Genomic DNA, 17,633 nt, shown 5'->3' on the forward strand with positions numbered 1-17,633 from the left:
AACTTGGGACAGGCACATACATAGAGAATGTGGCGGGGTTAAACATGTTAGCGGGATCCCAAACCTCCAATAACCTGGGACTTGGTGTAACAGTACAACATAAGAACGAACTATAAAAATCAGTTGAAAAAGGCTTACTCATCAGATGGAAAAAAATACAAATATATAAGATCCATACAATACATACAGACCATATATCGAAACCAATATATACTAAGAATTCAGCAAATCAAACAAAATGCATCTTAGAACCAAAGATCATTTTCACACTGTATATGGGTTAAAGATCTTAAAACAGAGTTTTTTTGGACACTGTATATGGGCCAGAGATACAGTTTGTATACAGACTGTATCTAAAAATTAGACCCATAGATAAAGCATACAGAAAATGCATACAGACTGTATATAAGAGCCACAGGCAGTGCACACACTTTATCTTGCAGTAACAGGCAAAACATACAGACTTTTATTTCAACTTGAAACAACTTACAATGCATACATACTGTGTCTCTGATCCATAGACAGTGTTAACCGACTAATTCTAAGATATACCGACAATAGAAGTATCTTAGACTCATATTCAAAGCATATAAACAATGTATAAAGACTAAGAACGACGTACAATACATAAACTTAATTTAATTTACAACAAAGACAATGCATACAGACTGTATCTGGGAAGCACAGACAATGCATTAACTGTGTGTAATCAAAGAACCTTTGTGAGCACGCTCACATACTTCACAGCCCGACATTGTCACTAAGCAAACAAAATTTCAACAAATTATTTAGTTCAAACACGCATGAAATTCTGTTGTGTAATTTCAGAAGATATGCAGAAGTATATTTAGGCCGAAATTCTAAGTTCAGAAGGCATAGTTCCTAATTCCTAACAAGAGTACACACGTTGAAATTTCTCGCCTTATTTATGTTCATAGACCTAAATATAAAGTTTTACTACAATTATCACATAAACTTATTAATAACATGACCAAAGAAAATGAGATCTAGGTCATATGACCAAAATGAGGAATACATTTACACCTTATAATAATTCAATACAAATCAGGTCAAGGTCAGATGACACTTGGCACAAAAACTAAACACTGAACAATGAACCTCGAAAATGAGGTCAAGGTCAAATGAGACTTGCAAGGCTGACATCATAAGATATTTCCAGACACCAAATATAGTTGACCTATTGCATATAGTATTAGAAAAAACGAACAAAACTCAAAAGCTTAACTTTGACCATTGAACCAAGGAAATGAGGTCAAGATCAGATGACACCTGCCAGTTGGACATGTACACCTTACAATCCTTCCATACACCAAATATACAACACATATTTCATATAGTATCTGAGATATAGACTTGACCACCAAAAACTTAACCCTTTTCACTGATCCATGAAATGATGGCGAGGTCAAGTGAAAACTGTCTGATGGGCATGCTGACCAAGGTACGCAAATACTAAACATAGTTACCCATAATATGAGAGAAATTACAAAAACTATTAACTTTTTTTCAAGTAGTCACTGAACCATGAAAATGAGTTCAAGGACAATGGACATGTGACAGACGGAAACTTCCAAACTTAAGGCATCTGTATTTAAAGTATGGAGCATCCATGTCGTTCGCCGTCTAAAATATAAAGCTTTTAAGAAGTGAACTAACGCTGTCGCCGCCGCTGCCGGATCACCATTCCTATGTCGAGCTTCCTGCGACAACAGTCGCAGGCTCGACAAAAACAAGAATGTGTCCATCGTACACCGTTCCCCACTTGCCCTATCATTTTCTTTTTTCAGTGGACCGTGAAATAGGGGGAAAAAAACCTTCTTTGGCAATAAGCTTAGAAAAAAACATACTATTGGAAACATATGTACTAAGTTTCAAGTTTATTGGACCTGACCTTCAACAAAAACTACCTTAACCAAAACATTTAACCTGAAGCGAGAAAACGGACGAAGGAGCAGACGCATAGACCGGAAAACTAATGCCCATTTACTATCGTAGGTGGGGCATAAAAAAATTAATCATGATTTTCTGCCAATATGCACATTTATATAGCATGTCCTAACTATCTAAAAAATTCATGAAACTCTGTTGTGGTCTTTAGACAGATTTTATGACAAACTGTTGTAGGAGTATATAGAAAATCAATAAATTGATAATTTCATAATTTCCTCATTATCTACAAAGATTTATAAAACTCTGTTATGTGGTTTCAGAGGAGTTGCAATAAAGAGAACAGGACTGACAGACCGATGGATCAAAAACATTGTACCATAAAGAACTTTGTTTGGTTTGGTATAATAAAGGGTCTGCTAAATAATGTAAGGCTGAGATAAATTAGTCATTTGGTCACACCAGTTTTTTGGCGAGGTTCGTTTTGTTCAGTCTGAGATGTTCTTTGTTGTGTTTTGCATTCTGTTGTTTGTTTTTTAATCTTTCTCTCTTTTTTTGCCGTGGTTTTGTCAGTTTATTATTGACTTATGTGTTTGAAAAAGCCTTTAGTATCTTTCGCCTCTCTCTTCGGTCAATTTGATTATGTGGGACATACAGATTTAGACCCAAACTTGTTGTTACGGCCAGAAATCGCCTTTAAATTGTAGCCAACAAAAGACACAAATCAATAATAAAATTTAACAATATTTATTATACAAAAGTTTACAAGAAGTATTACACAAATATTATTGTCAACTTAACTGTCAAAATATGAGTCCAATCTTTTATCTTTATCTGTATCCGGATATCTTTCGGAATCCAATCTGAATATTATGTTCGCTACTAAGGTCACAATCCAGTATGATGTTGTTTGTAGAATGAAAGTGTCAATCCAAATGCCGTGAATACTAATGTCTATCAATGTCTAAGTCCAAGTTTAATTCTGAGAGTTTAACTTTAGTGTCTGTATATATAGTGTTGTCATGGAAAATTCTAGAACACTCTATAATGGAACATTGTGGAAAATCCTGGAAAGTTACAACGGAAGTTTCTGGAATAACGTAGAAGTTTAAATTACGCATCTTTTATAAGGATCATTCTAGAAAGTTCCAATCATTCTGTGATTGTTCCAGTGTTTCCTAAACTGCACAATTATAAGATTATTTGGTAAACAACTATCAGGCCATACAACACAAATTAGGCCAACATAAATAAACATAATAATTACAATATCATAACATTGTCTCTGATTGTTTCGTGATTATTGCAGATGTAAATCATACTATAAAATTGAGTATGGAAATGGGGAATGTGTCAAGGAGACAACAACCCGACCATAGAGCAGACAACAGCCGAAGGCCACCGATAGATCTTCAATGTAGCGAGAAACTCCCGCACACGGAGGTGTCCGTCACCTGGCCCCTAAACAAATATGTATACTAGTTCAGTGATAATGGACGTCATACTAAGCTCCGAATTATACACAAGAAACTAAATTATAAATCATACAAGACTAACAAAGGTCAGAGGCTCCTAACTTGGGACAGGCGCAAAATTGCGGCGGGATTAAACATGTTTTTTGAGATCTCAACCCTCCCTTATACCTGTAGCCAATGTAGAAAAAAACAAACGCGAAACAATACGCACAGTAAAACTCAGTTTAAGAGAAGTCCGAGTCCGATGTCAGAATATGAAATAAAAGAAAATAAACAAAATGACAATAATACATAAATAACAACAGACTACTAGCAGTTATTGACATGCCAGAACCAGACCTCAATTAAACTGATTGAAAGATTATGTCTTCATCATATGAATATCAGGCAAAATCCCGCCTGTTAGGGGTTTAGTAATATAATGTCATGAAAACACAACCCTCTTATTTACAATATCATTTGATCAACACCTATTTACAAGGGTCTATTTGATATGATTTTTCTCATTGTTGAAGGCTGTATGGTTGCATATAACTGCTTACATCCACTTTATTTGAACTTGAGTGGATACATGTAGGTGTCTCATTGGCAATCATACCACATCTCCGTATTTTTACAGTATTGTATCAGTACTGTTACCTAATAACAGGACAAAAGAAGACAGCAATTTGACAAAACTAAAGACAAACATACTTGATTTTACTTCTCTAAAGATATAAACAAAATTTTCATAGTTCGTATCTCAACATGTACACAGCCAGGGAATTTTAAGGGACTATATTTCAGTGTGCATATATTTAGTAGCTAATCTGGCTACTTCCTGTTTATCAGATCGGTACCTTAGAAAAGAATTGTGACAATATATCCAATCTTTTCAAAAACCAAAGACTAACGTCACTAGGAGCAGCAGTTAGTTGTCATAGATACTCTAGATAGAAAGATAATCTGCCACTTTTATAAAAGGGACTACACATAGTTTTTGAAAGGGTATAATCGGTTTGTGCCGAAATTAATTTCTTTAGTCCAGAAACTCATTTGTGCTAAATGGTAATCTCCACCCACATTTAGGACTGGCAGTTATTTGTAGTTTTTATCAACAGCTTGCACTTTTTCTAAATTATATTTGCTTCTTTTAAGGCTAACTAAAACTGTTTTTTTACCATTGTGGTTTGATTAAGGTAGTGTATATCAAACAGCTGTTGGAAATATTTTGGACAACCCTCTTATTTACAATATCATTTGATCAACATCTAGTGGTCTTTGGTGGTATCTCGCATAACATTAATAAGGTCTTTTTTAAAAGGCAACTTGAAATTATTGGTCCCATATTTATGTGCTATAGCAAATGTATGGGCTGCTGATCTGCATATATGATAGCAATATATTCTTATGTTTTCAATGACCCCTTATTTCTTCACTCCAATTTATAAGATAGAAATAAATGTTATTCCATATTTTATTGGTTTTTTTAAAGGTATCATAATTTAGACATAAAGACAAAACTAAGCACAGTGAAAAAAGTCTACTCTGTCCTGTAAAGTTTGAGATGTTTTTGTTGTTCAATCTTTGTCACTTGTATGGAAACACCAAATCTTGATAACCTACAACAGAAATATTATCACTTTTATTTCAATTCAATTGTTGCAGTTATCATGCATGTAATAGAGAAAATGATAAATTAGACCAGATCTCCACATTAATAATATAAAAACTAGAGGCTTCAATGAGCCTGTGTCACTCACATGATACTTTTATTTACAATTGATGCATGATACAGAAATTGTCCATACCAACCGTCAGTGTTTACCATACAATACAGTACTTCTATACACTGTCTGTATACAGTATTTGTCGGATTTTGTCCATACCTATCGTCGATGTTTGACATAAAATACAATACTCCTATATACCGTATATCAACAGTATTTGTCTATACCTACCGTCGGTGGTTAACATACAATACAGTCCTCCTATATACCGTCTATCAACAGTATTTGTCTATACCTACCGTCAGTGGTTAACATACGATATAGTACTCCTTTGCACCGTCCATCAACAGTATTTGTCTATACCTACCGTCGGTGGTTAACATGCAATAAAGTGCTCCTATATACCGTCTATCAACAGTATTTGTCTATACCTACCGTCAGTGGTTAACATACGATATAGTACTCCTTTGCACCGTCCATCAACAGTATTTGTCTATACCTACCGTCGGTGGTTAACATGCAATAAAGTGCTCCTATATACCGTCTATCAACAGTATTTGTCTATACCTACCGTCGGTGGTAAACATACAATATAGTGCTCCTATATACCGTCTATCAATAGTATTTGTCTATACCTACCGTCGGTGGTTAACATGCAATAAAGTGCTCCTATATACCGTCTATCAACAGTATTTGTCTATACCTACCGTCAGTGGTTAACATACGATATAGTACTCCTTTGCACCGTCCATCAACAGTATTTGTCTATACCTACCGTCGGTGGTTAACATGCAATAAAGTGCTCCTATATACCGTCTATCAACAGTATTTGTCTATACCTACCGTCGGTGGTTAACATACAATATAGTGCTCCTATATACCGTCTATCAACAGTATTTGTCTATACCTACCGTCGGTGGTTAACATACAATATAGTGCTCCTACAATGTATATACCGTCTATCAACAGTATTTGTCTATACCTACCGTCGGTGGTTAACATACAATATAGTGCTCCCATATACCGTCTATCAACAGTATTTGTCTATACCTACTGTCGGTAGTTAACATACAATATAGTGCTTCTATATACCGTCTATCGACAGTATTTGTATATACCTACCATCGCTGGTTAACATACAATATAGTGCTCCTATATACCGTCTATCAACAGTATTTGTCTATACCTACCGTCGGTGGTTAACATACAATACAGTGCTCCTATATACCGTCTATCAACAGTACTTGTCTATACCTACCGTCGGTAGTTAACATACAATATAGTGCTCCTATATACCGTCTATCAACAGTATTTGTCTATACCTACCGTCGGTGGTTAACATACAATATAGTGCTCCCATATACCGTCTATCAACAGTATTTGTCTATACCTACTGTCGGTAGTTAACATACAATATAGTGCTCCTATATACCGTCTATCAACAGTACTTGTCTATACCTACCGTCGGTAGTTAACATACAATATAGTGCTCCTATATACCGTCTATCAACAGTATTTGTCTATACCTACCGTCGGTGGTTAACATACAATATAGTGCTCCTATATACCGTCTATCAACAGTATTTGTCTATACCTACCGTCGGTGGTTAACATACAATATAGTGCTCCCATAAACCCGTCTATCAACAGTATTTGTCTATACCTACTGTCGGTAGTTAACATACAATATAGTGCTCCTATATTCCATCTATCAACAGTATATGTCTATACTTACCGTCGGTGGTTAACATACAATATAGTGCTCCCATATACCGTGTATCAACAGTATGTGTCTATACCTACTGTCGGTAGTTAACATACAATATAGTGCTCCTATATACCATCTATCAACAGTATTTGTCTATACCTACCGTCGGTGGTTATCATACAATATAGTGCTCCTATATACCGTCTATCAACAGTATTTGTCTATACCTAATGTCGGTAGTTAACATACAATATAGTGCTCCTATATACCGTTTATCAACAGTATTTGTCTATACCTACCGTCGCTGGTTAACATACAATATAGTGCTCTTTTATACCGTCTATCAACAGTATCTGTCTATACCTAATGTCGGTAGTTGCTCCTATATACCGCCTATCACCAGTATTTGTCTATACCTACCGTCGGTGGTTAACATAAGATAAAGTGCTCCTATAAACCGTCTATCAACAGTATTTGGCTATACATACCGTCAGTGGTTAACATACAATATAGTGCTCCCATATACCGTCTATCAACAGTATTTGTCTATACCTACTGTCGGTAGTCAACATACAATATAGTGCTCCTATATACCGTCTATCAACAGTATTTGTCTATACCTACCGTCGGTGGTTAACATACAATATAGTGCTCCTACAATGTATATACCGTCTATCAACAGTATTTGTCTATACCTACCGTCGGTGGTTAACATACAATATAGTGCTCCCATATACCGTCTATCAACAGTATTTGTCTATACCTACTGTCGGTAGTTAACATACAATATAGTGCTCCTATATACCATCTATCAACAGTATTTGTCTATACCTACTGTCGGTAGTTAACATAAAATATAGTGCTTCTATATACCGTCTATCAACAGTATTTGTCTATACCTACCGTCGGTGGTTAACATACAATATAGTGCTCCTACAATGTATATATACCGTCTATCAACAGTATTTGTCTATACCTACCGTCGGTGGTTAACATACAATATAGTGCTCCCATATACAGTCTATCAACAGTATTTGTCTATACCTACTGTCGGTAGTTAACATACAATATAGTGCTCCTATATACCATCTATCAACAGTATATGTCTATACCTACCGTCGGTGGTTAACATACAATATAGTGCTCCCATATACTGTCTATCAAAGTATTTGTCTATACCTACCGTCGGTGGTTAACATACAATATAGTGCTCCTATATACCGTCTATCAACAGTATGTGTCTATGCCTACTGTCGGTAGTTAACATACAATATAGTGCTCCTATATACCGTCTATCAACAGTATTTGTCTATACCTACCGTCGGTAGTTAACATAAAATATAGTGCTCCTATATACCATCTATTAACAGTATTTGTCTATACCTACCGTCGGTGGTTAACATACAATATAGTGCTCCTATATACCGTCTATCAACAGTATTTGTCTATACCTACCGTCGGTAGTTAACATAAAATATAGTGCTTCTATATACCGTCTATCAACAGTATTTGTCTATACCTACCGTCGGTGGTTAACATACAATATAGTGCTCCTACAATGTATATATACCGTCTATCAACAGTATTTGTCTATACCTACCGTCGGTGGTTAACATACAATATAGTGCTCCCATATACAGTCTATCAACAGTATTTGTCTATACCTACTGTCGGTAGTTAACATACAATATAGTGCTCCTATATACCATCTATCAACAGTATATGTCTATACCTACCGTCGGTGGTTAACATACAATATAGTGCTCCCATATACTGTCTATCAAAGTATTTGTCTATACCTACCGTCGGTGGTTAACATACAATATAGTGCTCCTATATACCGTCTATCAACAGTATGTGTCTATACCTACTGTCGGTAGTTAACATACAATATAGTGCTCCTATATACCGTCTATCAACAGTATTTGTCTATACCTACCGTCGGTAGTTAACATAAAATATAGTGCTCCTATATACCATCTATTAACAGTATTTGTCTATACCTACCGTCGGTGGTTAACATACAATATAGTGCTCCTATATACCGTCTATCAACAGTATTTGTCTATACCTACCGTCGGTAGTTAACATACAATATAGTGCTCCTATATACCATCTATCAACAGTATTTGTCTATACCTACCGTCGGTGGTTAACATACAATATAGTGCTCCTATATACCGTCTATCACCAGTATTTGTCTATACCTACCGTCGGTGGTTAACATAAGATATAGTGCTCCTATATACCGTCTATCAACAGTATTTGGCTATACCTACCGTCAGTGGTTAACATGGAATATAGTACTCCTATATACCGTCTATCAACAGTATTTGTTTATACCTACTGTCGGAGGTTAACATAGAATATAGTGCTCCTATATACCAAGAGGGATAACGGATCTGCATCTAGAATTTATCATGCTGCCCTTTTTTTGGATTTTTAAAATTCTTGTTATCCCTCAATTTTTACATTCATCCCAAATAATACAACAGTAGTCAATTAGGGGCAGAACACCCATTGTATTATGTTTTCTTGCAGTGATATAAAAAAAAATGTATTTAAGAAAGATGGTATATTCTGGATGATATATTAGCACAACCTTGGTCAATTTTATTTCTCCAGTTACTTAGTGGGCTGTCAATTTTGAAACTAATATTTTTTCACATGAAGAATTTTGTAATACATTAATTTATTATCAAGTTTGGTTGAAAAGTCTGAATAGTTTCTGCTTTGTTCCAGTAATCAAACATTTTGTTTCATTTGCATCTATGAACATGTTATTCATTTTACTCTTCAACCCTGTGTAAATCTTCTTGAACATCATCATTTATATTTTCTAGATGTTTCCCCCTTATTTATGAATAGTGGTGTCATCAGCATATACAACGAAATAGGTCTGTTTCACAATTTTTAATGCATAAGGGAAGGTCATTTATAAATAGCACAAACAATAGAGGACAAGGTATAGAATATTGGGGAACACCAAATTTTACATGTTGTTGTTCAGAGTCAACATTACAAATGTATACCTTTTGTTATTCAGGTACGACTTACAAAAACTAACAGTAGTCTCACTAAATCCATAAATGTCGAGCTTTAAACAAAGAAAGTCATATTCTACCAAATCAAAAGCTTTTTTTTAAATCTTAATAAAATTGCTAGGTTTAAATTACCATCTTTCATTTCTTGCAACCATGTGTCAATGATATTAAATAAATGTCAAGCTCAATCCAGTATATATTCCAAGTTATGGACAAATGATAATGCTATTAAAAATACCAAATCATAACCAGTGCCTTTCTCTTTTTCTATTTACAGTATATGACTTAATAATGATTACTTTTTTCAACTATTTTCATACTTTTTTGTTTCCTCTGCTTTTGTATCAAGGGCATAATTGTTTATGGCAAACTAAGCATCTGCACAATCAAACTATTCCTAACTATACTCTACCTCAAATTCTGGAAACTGCACAATTTTTGTCATAGCAGTCTTATGGTAGCTGAACTATTTCAATTTTTGTAAATCTGGATTAATAAGTCTTTTGTCACATTCTGGGGCTATAGAAAAAAAAACATTACAGAATTATCAAAATTATGTGTGTATAATGTTTGTGTACAGTCATTCAACTAAAAAAGGACAAAAATTATTTTTTTGTGTATAAATAAATAATTGTGATTTTAATGTCTTAATATTATAAAAAAAACTTCAAAAGATTAAATTTAAATTATAATCTAAACATGAAAGAGCACATATAAATCAACCGTTTACTCAGATTTATATCTAAAACCAGTTATAACTAGCTATAATATCTTTGACTTCACAAATATCATCATCTAATTTTACAAATCAGTATTTATTTGGTGGCACTTCCTGCACACTAAGTATGTTATGCTTGAGGTTTAATTTTGATGCAATCACATTTCAGAAGGTACATGTCTTGAACTGTTTTAATGAATAAATTACAATTTTAAACTCAGTTTAGGCTGACCTGAGGTCAATAGTCTTAAACAATGTCATCAAACTATCAGTTTTACTGTAATATATTGATATTGTGACATTTATGGGAAAGAGCATATGAGTTAGTCATATTGGTCAATACAATGGAAAGTTTATAGCTGAGACTACTATAACACTATGTGTTATACTAGTAGTCTCAGTTTATAACTATGTTAATTATATACATGACATATAATAATTAAATCATTCAAAAAACTATTCCAAAGATTTCTCTCAAATCATGTTTACATTTTTTGAGAGAAGAGTCTGTCTGAAATATATTCAGGGGTAGTCCAAATAATTATGACTTCTTAAAAAGCTATATTATGGGGAAAAAGGGGGGGGGGTCTATTATGTTTTTTTCATACAGGAGGAAGACGTCAAAGCAAAAAAACCACCAACAAAACAAAATAAAATAATAGCCTGTCAAGACGTCCTTATATCATAATAATTTGGTCTAATTTTGGGATAATACATTTAACTTCCTTTGATGTCGGGGAGGGGATAAGTTTTGACGATTAATTATTCTTGAAACTAACAATAATTATTTCTTATTGTTACTTTGTTAAGCGAGCGCGATGTGTGGTTCTCGAGTTATTTAAAAAAAAAAGGGGGGGGGGTTGTTACTATATCAAATTTACCCAGTTTGGAGACAATAAATATTTAAAATCTAACCAGCTAACCATAAACTCCAATGTTCCTGCTTTTTTTAGCAGAACCAACACGATGGCATTCTCGTCTCTGTTATAATCAATAGTTAACTCATTTCTTCTTCCAGGTTATTTCTTAATCAATTATGATTATCAGCTGTCTATCTATTTACCATGTTTATGTAAAACTGGTCCGTAATTCCATCGTAGTGTATCGATAAGTGAACACAACAGGGAACCAGTATATTAAACGTCTGTAAACCGAGGTATATAATATACAAGTTTCCTGAGTCAGTAACCGTAACTATCACCGTGCTTTGTGCGCATGCGCAAGAAACACCAACAACAAGGATAAAACAGGGTACACAGTTCCGTAATTTCGTATATTTTTCCTATCTTCATACTAAAGAGCTTCAAAAGTAGGCGTGCTTAGGTGCACTGGGCGGGTCTAAAAACCGACTCTCGGTGGTTAACGTCTCTCGATGGTTAACTTTAAGTGCCTACCTATTTTTTAAGGTACGAATCGTTCAAAATTGCCAACATTTGCTTAGATTGTTCATGAAAAAAACACATTTTTTGCAGACAAATAAATCTACGAGACAAAATTTTGAAACAAAATATGAGAATAGGTTTTATAATACATTTTAAGAAAATAAAAAGGAAAATGGGGTCACCAAACTTGTTTTCTGGCTACAAGTAGAAAATGTAAATTTCCTTAAATGTCCAGTATAAATTTAGTACTAAAAAAGTTATCTCCCCTTAAATGGCTTATATGAAAAATTTATTCTATAAGTACAAATATTTGGTATTTGTTAAAACATTTACGATAATACAACATGTACAATAGATAACTAAGTTTTCTTTATATAAATAAACTGTGTAACGAATAAATTGCAAATCTGTCTCCAAATTTGCAGATTTGGGCAAAGAACTAGACCGATTATTTACTGTGATCGTACAAATCAAGATGGCGGTATACCCCAGAACTACCTTAATTCATACTTCTGATTTTATTGCTGTTGTGCAAATGAAAAATAAATATCTCGTGCGGCAAACATCACATATATGTTATTTTTCACATTTGATTGTTAGAGCGCCAAACAAGGACGATGAATCGTGAAAATGTGCATTTTTTGAAAGTCAAAAAAAGTTAAAGGTTTAAACATAAACACTTCATTTTGTATTTATACATAGAAAACCTAAAGTGATAAAATATAAAATAAGATAGAACATAGCGAAAGCGTGAGATATTTCCAATGAAGTGTTTATAATTATTTTAACATTTTAATATGAAATATTTTAAATATCTATTTTTCATATTTAATGTTAGAAATATCTTATAATTCTTGAAGCCTTGAAGGTAAATCAAGAAAAAAAAAACACATTTCGGACACACAAATAATTTTAACTATGACTGTGACATATGTCAACATCTCAATCAGCATTTGTTCAAATTAATCCAGATCATAAAATATGTTGTATCTAAGTATTTGTTATTAGATCTATAAACCATTTTTTTAAGCTGTACCAAGGCATAGTTTAGCTAACGATTTGTTGTTGTGTCTCATCTTGATGATTTAGTCTCCACATACAAATTATTAAATTATATTTAGCGGTTCTACGATCGAAAAAACGAGAATTAAAAATAATACAAACACAAAATTAAACTTTAGTTAGAGGATAAGATCAACAAATAAGAAAACCAGCTTAACAATCAAAATGGAAAAACATTAAAAAAAAAAAACTGTACTAGAGATAATGATGAAAAAAATACAAAAAATAATTTATCATAGATAGAATCATTCTCAACCGTTATAAATTGTTAGAAAAAACGAATCCCACATATCAAGAAAAAAAAACACATTTTGGACACACAAATAAGTTTAACTATGACTGTGACATATCTCAACATCTCAATCAGCATTTGTTCAAATTAATCCAAATAATAAAATATGATGTATCTTATTATTTGTTATTATATCTATAAACCTTTTTTTAAAAGCTGTAACAAGGCACAGTTTAGCTAATGATTTGTTGTTGTGTCTCATCTTGATGATTTAGTCTCCATACACATTATCAAATTATATTAAGGGGTTCTACGATCGAAAAAACGAGAATTCAAAATAATACAAAAACAAAATTAAACTTTAGTTAGAGGATAAGATCAACAACTAAGAAAACTAGCTTAACAATTAAAAGGGAAAAACATTAAAAAACAAACTGAACTAGAAAAATACAAAAATTAATTTGCAATAGATATAATAATTCTCAATCGTTATAACTTGTTAGAAAAAACGAATCCCACATATAAATAAGGTTTATATTTCAACAGAGCCCTATGAATTTCATGATTTAAAATTGCTATAAACGATTGGTAATAACTTACGTTATCTAAGTATTTCTCGTTCAAATTGAAATTTCAAAATAGAGAAACGGCAAAAAAAATAAAATTTATATTAAGTTTTTTCGAAGTATTTCTGTCATAGGAACTGTCAACCAATCATGATGCTCTTCACTCGTTACAGATCTTATGTTATTAAGTCGTAATTTAATTGACGACGTGCCATATGTCGATCAATGGATCATGATAGTTACATAACATAGGTAGAAACCAGACTATGAATACAAAATATAACCTTAAGAGAATGACACAAAGTAATAGCATGAATTCAACGACATTGCTCTGCTTATAGCTTGCACATATCTTACCGATACACTGATTTCTATGTCTTTTAATTAGAGATGTCAACGAGTACTCGAGTACTCGAGTATCGCTCGGTAGTACCGAATATCTATTACCAAAATGATGCTCGACTAATCGGTTTCTTTTTGAATGTTGTTACTTTCTTAAGTTTATAAAAAAAAAGATAGAAAAAACTAGAATTAAAATACGAAATAAAACCTTTAGAGAAGGATAATAAGTTATATCATAAAGCGACCTTACCCTGCTTAATGCTGGCACAAATCTTACCGATACACTGATTTTTATATGTTTGAACTTCTCAATATTGCAATTTAGAGAGACTCACACAAACACTGTGATGTCGGACAGCTTCTATATGTAAAAGTTTTGTTTACATGTTATTAAATGTAGGAGTAAGCAGTTTTTTAATGATAAATATGAAGATGATTTATATATACAAGTTATACATTAGAGGTTTCAGTAGTGATACAGTTAATAATAATAAGAATAATAATAATAAGAATAATAATAAAAATAATAATCATAATAATAATTATAATAATAAAGATAATGATAATGATGATGATGACGATAATGGAAATGATTTGATGCTGGTGATGATGATAATGATTACAAAAATATTGATAATAATTGAAAATAATTGGGTTTAAACTACATAAAAAAAGTAAATTAATGTTAAAAAGAATTGCCTGTTTACTTCAATAATTGGAGTGTGATACATTTAAGCATAAAAAGTTTTATGCATTTCAGTCCATTTCGGTCCTCTTCAACTCTCCGTTTCGCAGTACTAAACATATAAAGACAAATTTATACTTTATAATACGCACAGCAACATAAAAAGGATACACATGACTTGAAGCTGGATGATGTTGTAACACAACGCTAAAAATAGGACTGGTTCCCTATTACCTTTAAAAGGTATACTTTATTTAAGATTTGTTTAAAATCTGCTGTATCCATTCTCCCAGAATACAACAATAAATCAACCATATGTTTACAACATGGCCAACAAAGATGATGCAAATTGCATACTTATACTGCGAAAACATTAAAAGTGCATACAATTAAATTTGCAATATTCTTATAGCTTATATCATTTAAATATTACTCTCATCAAACACGTGGCATGCATAATGTGCATGTGTCAAGTCAGTTACCTTTTTAAATGATTGCTGATGTCTTGCTGTTATTTTAAATTCGACGTTAATAAGATTATAAAAGTAGAATTACACTTCGAAATTTATTTAAATGTTAGATACGGTCAGAAATCACGTACTCACCAAAGAAAAATGAAACACACGTTTATAAAACACTGTTATCTGATGCCTCCTGAACTGTACATTCATTAAGAGAAAAACATATCTTTTTAGGGTTCAAAATACTATTTGCTTTGAGGAAAACAAATTAACATTTACTATTATATTGTATAAATGTGCTGTATTCTGACGAACAATCGGAGGGGGAACTTGAAAAAACAAAATGCAGGGATTTTTATTTTGGTGGAACGAACCAGGAGATCTAAGTGCAAAAGTATAAATATTCACGGAGAAATATACAGATGCCGTTTCGAGTTGGTTCACCGTTATTGAATATATGTTTCACAGACAATGACGGATATTTTCAATTGACATAACCACAATCTCGTCCTCTTTCCCTCGAACGTGACATACTCAATAAAACCAGGTTTGTACTAACACGACGGGTACCTTGGGAGCAGAATCAGTTTACCCGTCAGAAACACCGCCTGAGATCACCACCAGTTTTGTTTATGGGATTTGTGTTGCTGGTTCTTTAGTTGTTTATGTAATGTTTTATTTACTATAATAATTGTTTGTCCTTTCATCGTTTTTTGACATGCCATTGTTTAATTTGTTTAGACTTATGAGTTGAAATTTCCCGAAAAAGTAATGTTCTGGGATTTAACTTATTTAATTAGCACCGAACGTTTTCCTTTAAATGGGAAGATTTAGAGTCATTCTATGTAAGCATCAAAATCACGATGAAATGACATGTCACAGAATTGGTTCAAAGATTTTATAATATTTTCTAATCATTGAGATATACCGTAATATGAAACAGTTAATTTGTGCACATTTCGATTATAGAATAACGATGACACCCTTAATTCCCAAAACTGAAAAAATCTGCTTTTGACAGGTTGTGTTTATTTACAACAGTATTGGGAACTACTTTGTGGTATCCTTATAATGTATGGTAAGTCTAAGACGAATTATTTTCATATGGTATATGGTTATCTTTCATCTTTTACATGCGGCCAAATGACCCTCACTGCCTTTATGTTTTTGTCTTCGTTTTTTTTTTATATATCTGGCGGATTTGACGGCATCTAAATTCAAAATTAAAAGTTACAAAGCGATCCGATGAAGTGCTTCACTTTTTGTACTTGTCAAATGATTACCTTTTAAGTCATCAAAATATACATGCACTGAACTTTCGTTGACCTACCAAAACATATTACTTTAAATGTTAAAATGACATATTTTATTTTCGCCTCCTTGAGGATATATAATTCATTTGACAAAAAACGAGAACATGAATTTGATAATAACTTAAGTTTTGCTATCTATTTATAAAGGCGTAAGTAACAAGGTCATCTTTTGAAATTACAAATCAAACTATTTGGATTGAAAATTTGTCCTTAAACAAGGATGCTTTTAAAATCCTACATTTGTTTTCTATTCGAACTTCTGATCTTGTTCAATTATAAGAGAAGAGTATCTCGGTGTTAATGTAGCAACATAAGTTATAAGTAGTCTGCTCTTCGCATACACTATTGTTTTAATAGCGAAAATCTGAGAAAAATTACAAACCATATTGATAATTGCTAGTGAATTTGTTTTAAAATTGAACCTAAACTTCAATCCCAAAAAATCGAAATTTCTAGAGGTAGGAAAAAGACTTAACACAAATAATGACTGGTTTCAAGGAGTTTAATTGATAAAGTATTAACTCAGAATTTTGAGTTAGAAGAAGGGACTGTCTTTATTAGACCAATTCTCGATGATTCACCTTTTTTCTGTACACTTTCGAGAAAATTTATTAATAACACTGAGGCGCTGTAACCTCAAACTTTTAGTTTAATTCGTAGATGCGTTATCCATTGTTTTTGCGAAATAAAGCCGAACCAAATCTGTCAATTTACCTTTAAGCTGAAATGGAGAGGATGCAAAAGGATATAAAAGTCAAATGTTTTATGATATTACATGAAATAGGAAACTAAGAGACTTATATTGTTTGTACTCTAACAGATCTTTTGCATTTGCTAACACCCACGCCGCCTTTAGAGTAGGTAGTTTTACAATAAGTTAAACTGTAAAGCACGACTTCTTTGATTGCTGATAAATTGATTTTAATAAGTTAAAAAGTGGTTTCCTCGAGCAATTGCAAGAGTCAACAACAAAACTTTTTACTGTAATTTAGATATCCATTACAATGTAGGAAGCACTACTTAATTGA

The 17,633-nt window shown here is 32.7% G+C and overlaps 1 protein-coding gene and 1 long non-coding RNA gene across 3 annotated transcripts in view; both read right to left on the bottom strand.

Annotated features, from left to right (window-relative positions):
* Positions 1 to 13,877, bottom strand: part of LOC139482870 (uncharacterized) — a 44,691-nt gene extending 30,814 nt beyond the window's left edge. The window contains exon 1 of the mRNA XM_071266902.1: positions 13,839 to 13,877. The gene's annotated coding sequence lies outside the window, so the exon portion shown is untranslated. The remainder of the gene's footprint in view (positions 1 to 13,838) is intronic.
* LOC139481416 (uncharacterized) lies at positions 4,822 to 11,924 on the bottom strand. 2 transcript variants are annotated; one of them, XR_011654616.1, is made up of 3 exons: positions 11,478 to 11,924; positions 10,257 to 10,363; positions 4,822 to 4,984 (listed from the first exon to the last, which is right to left on the bottom strand). It is a non-coding gene; the product is annotated as an uncharacterized lncRNA (long non-coding RNA). The 2 variants fall into 2 exon arrangements; XR_011654615.1 differs by having other exon boundaries at positions 11,486 to 11,921.
* Positions 13,878 to 17,633: the final 3,756 nt, after the last annotated feature.

Source organism: Mytilus edulis, chromosome 7, assembly GCF_963676685.1.
Source record: "Mytilus edulis chromosome 7, xbMytEdul2.2, whole genome shotgun sequence".
NCBI lineage: Eukaryota > Metazoa > Mollusca > Bivalvia > Mytilida > Mytilidae > Mytilus > Mytilus edulis.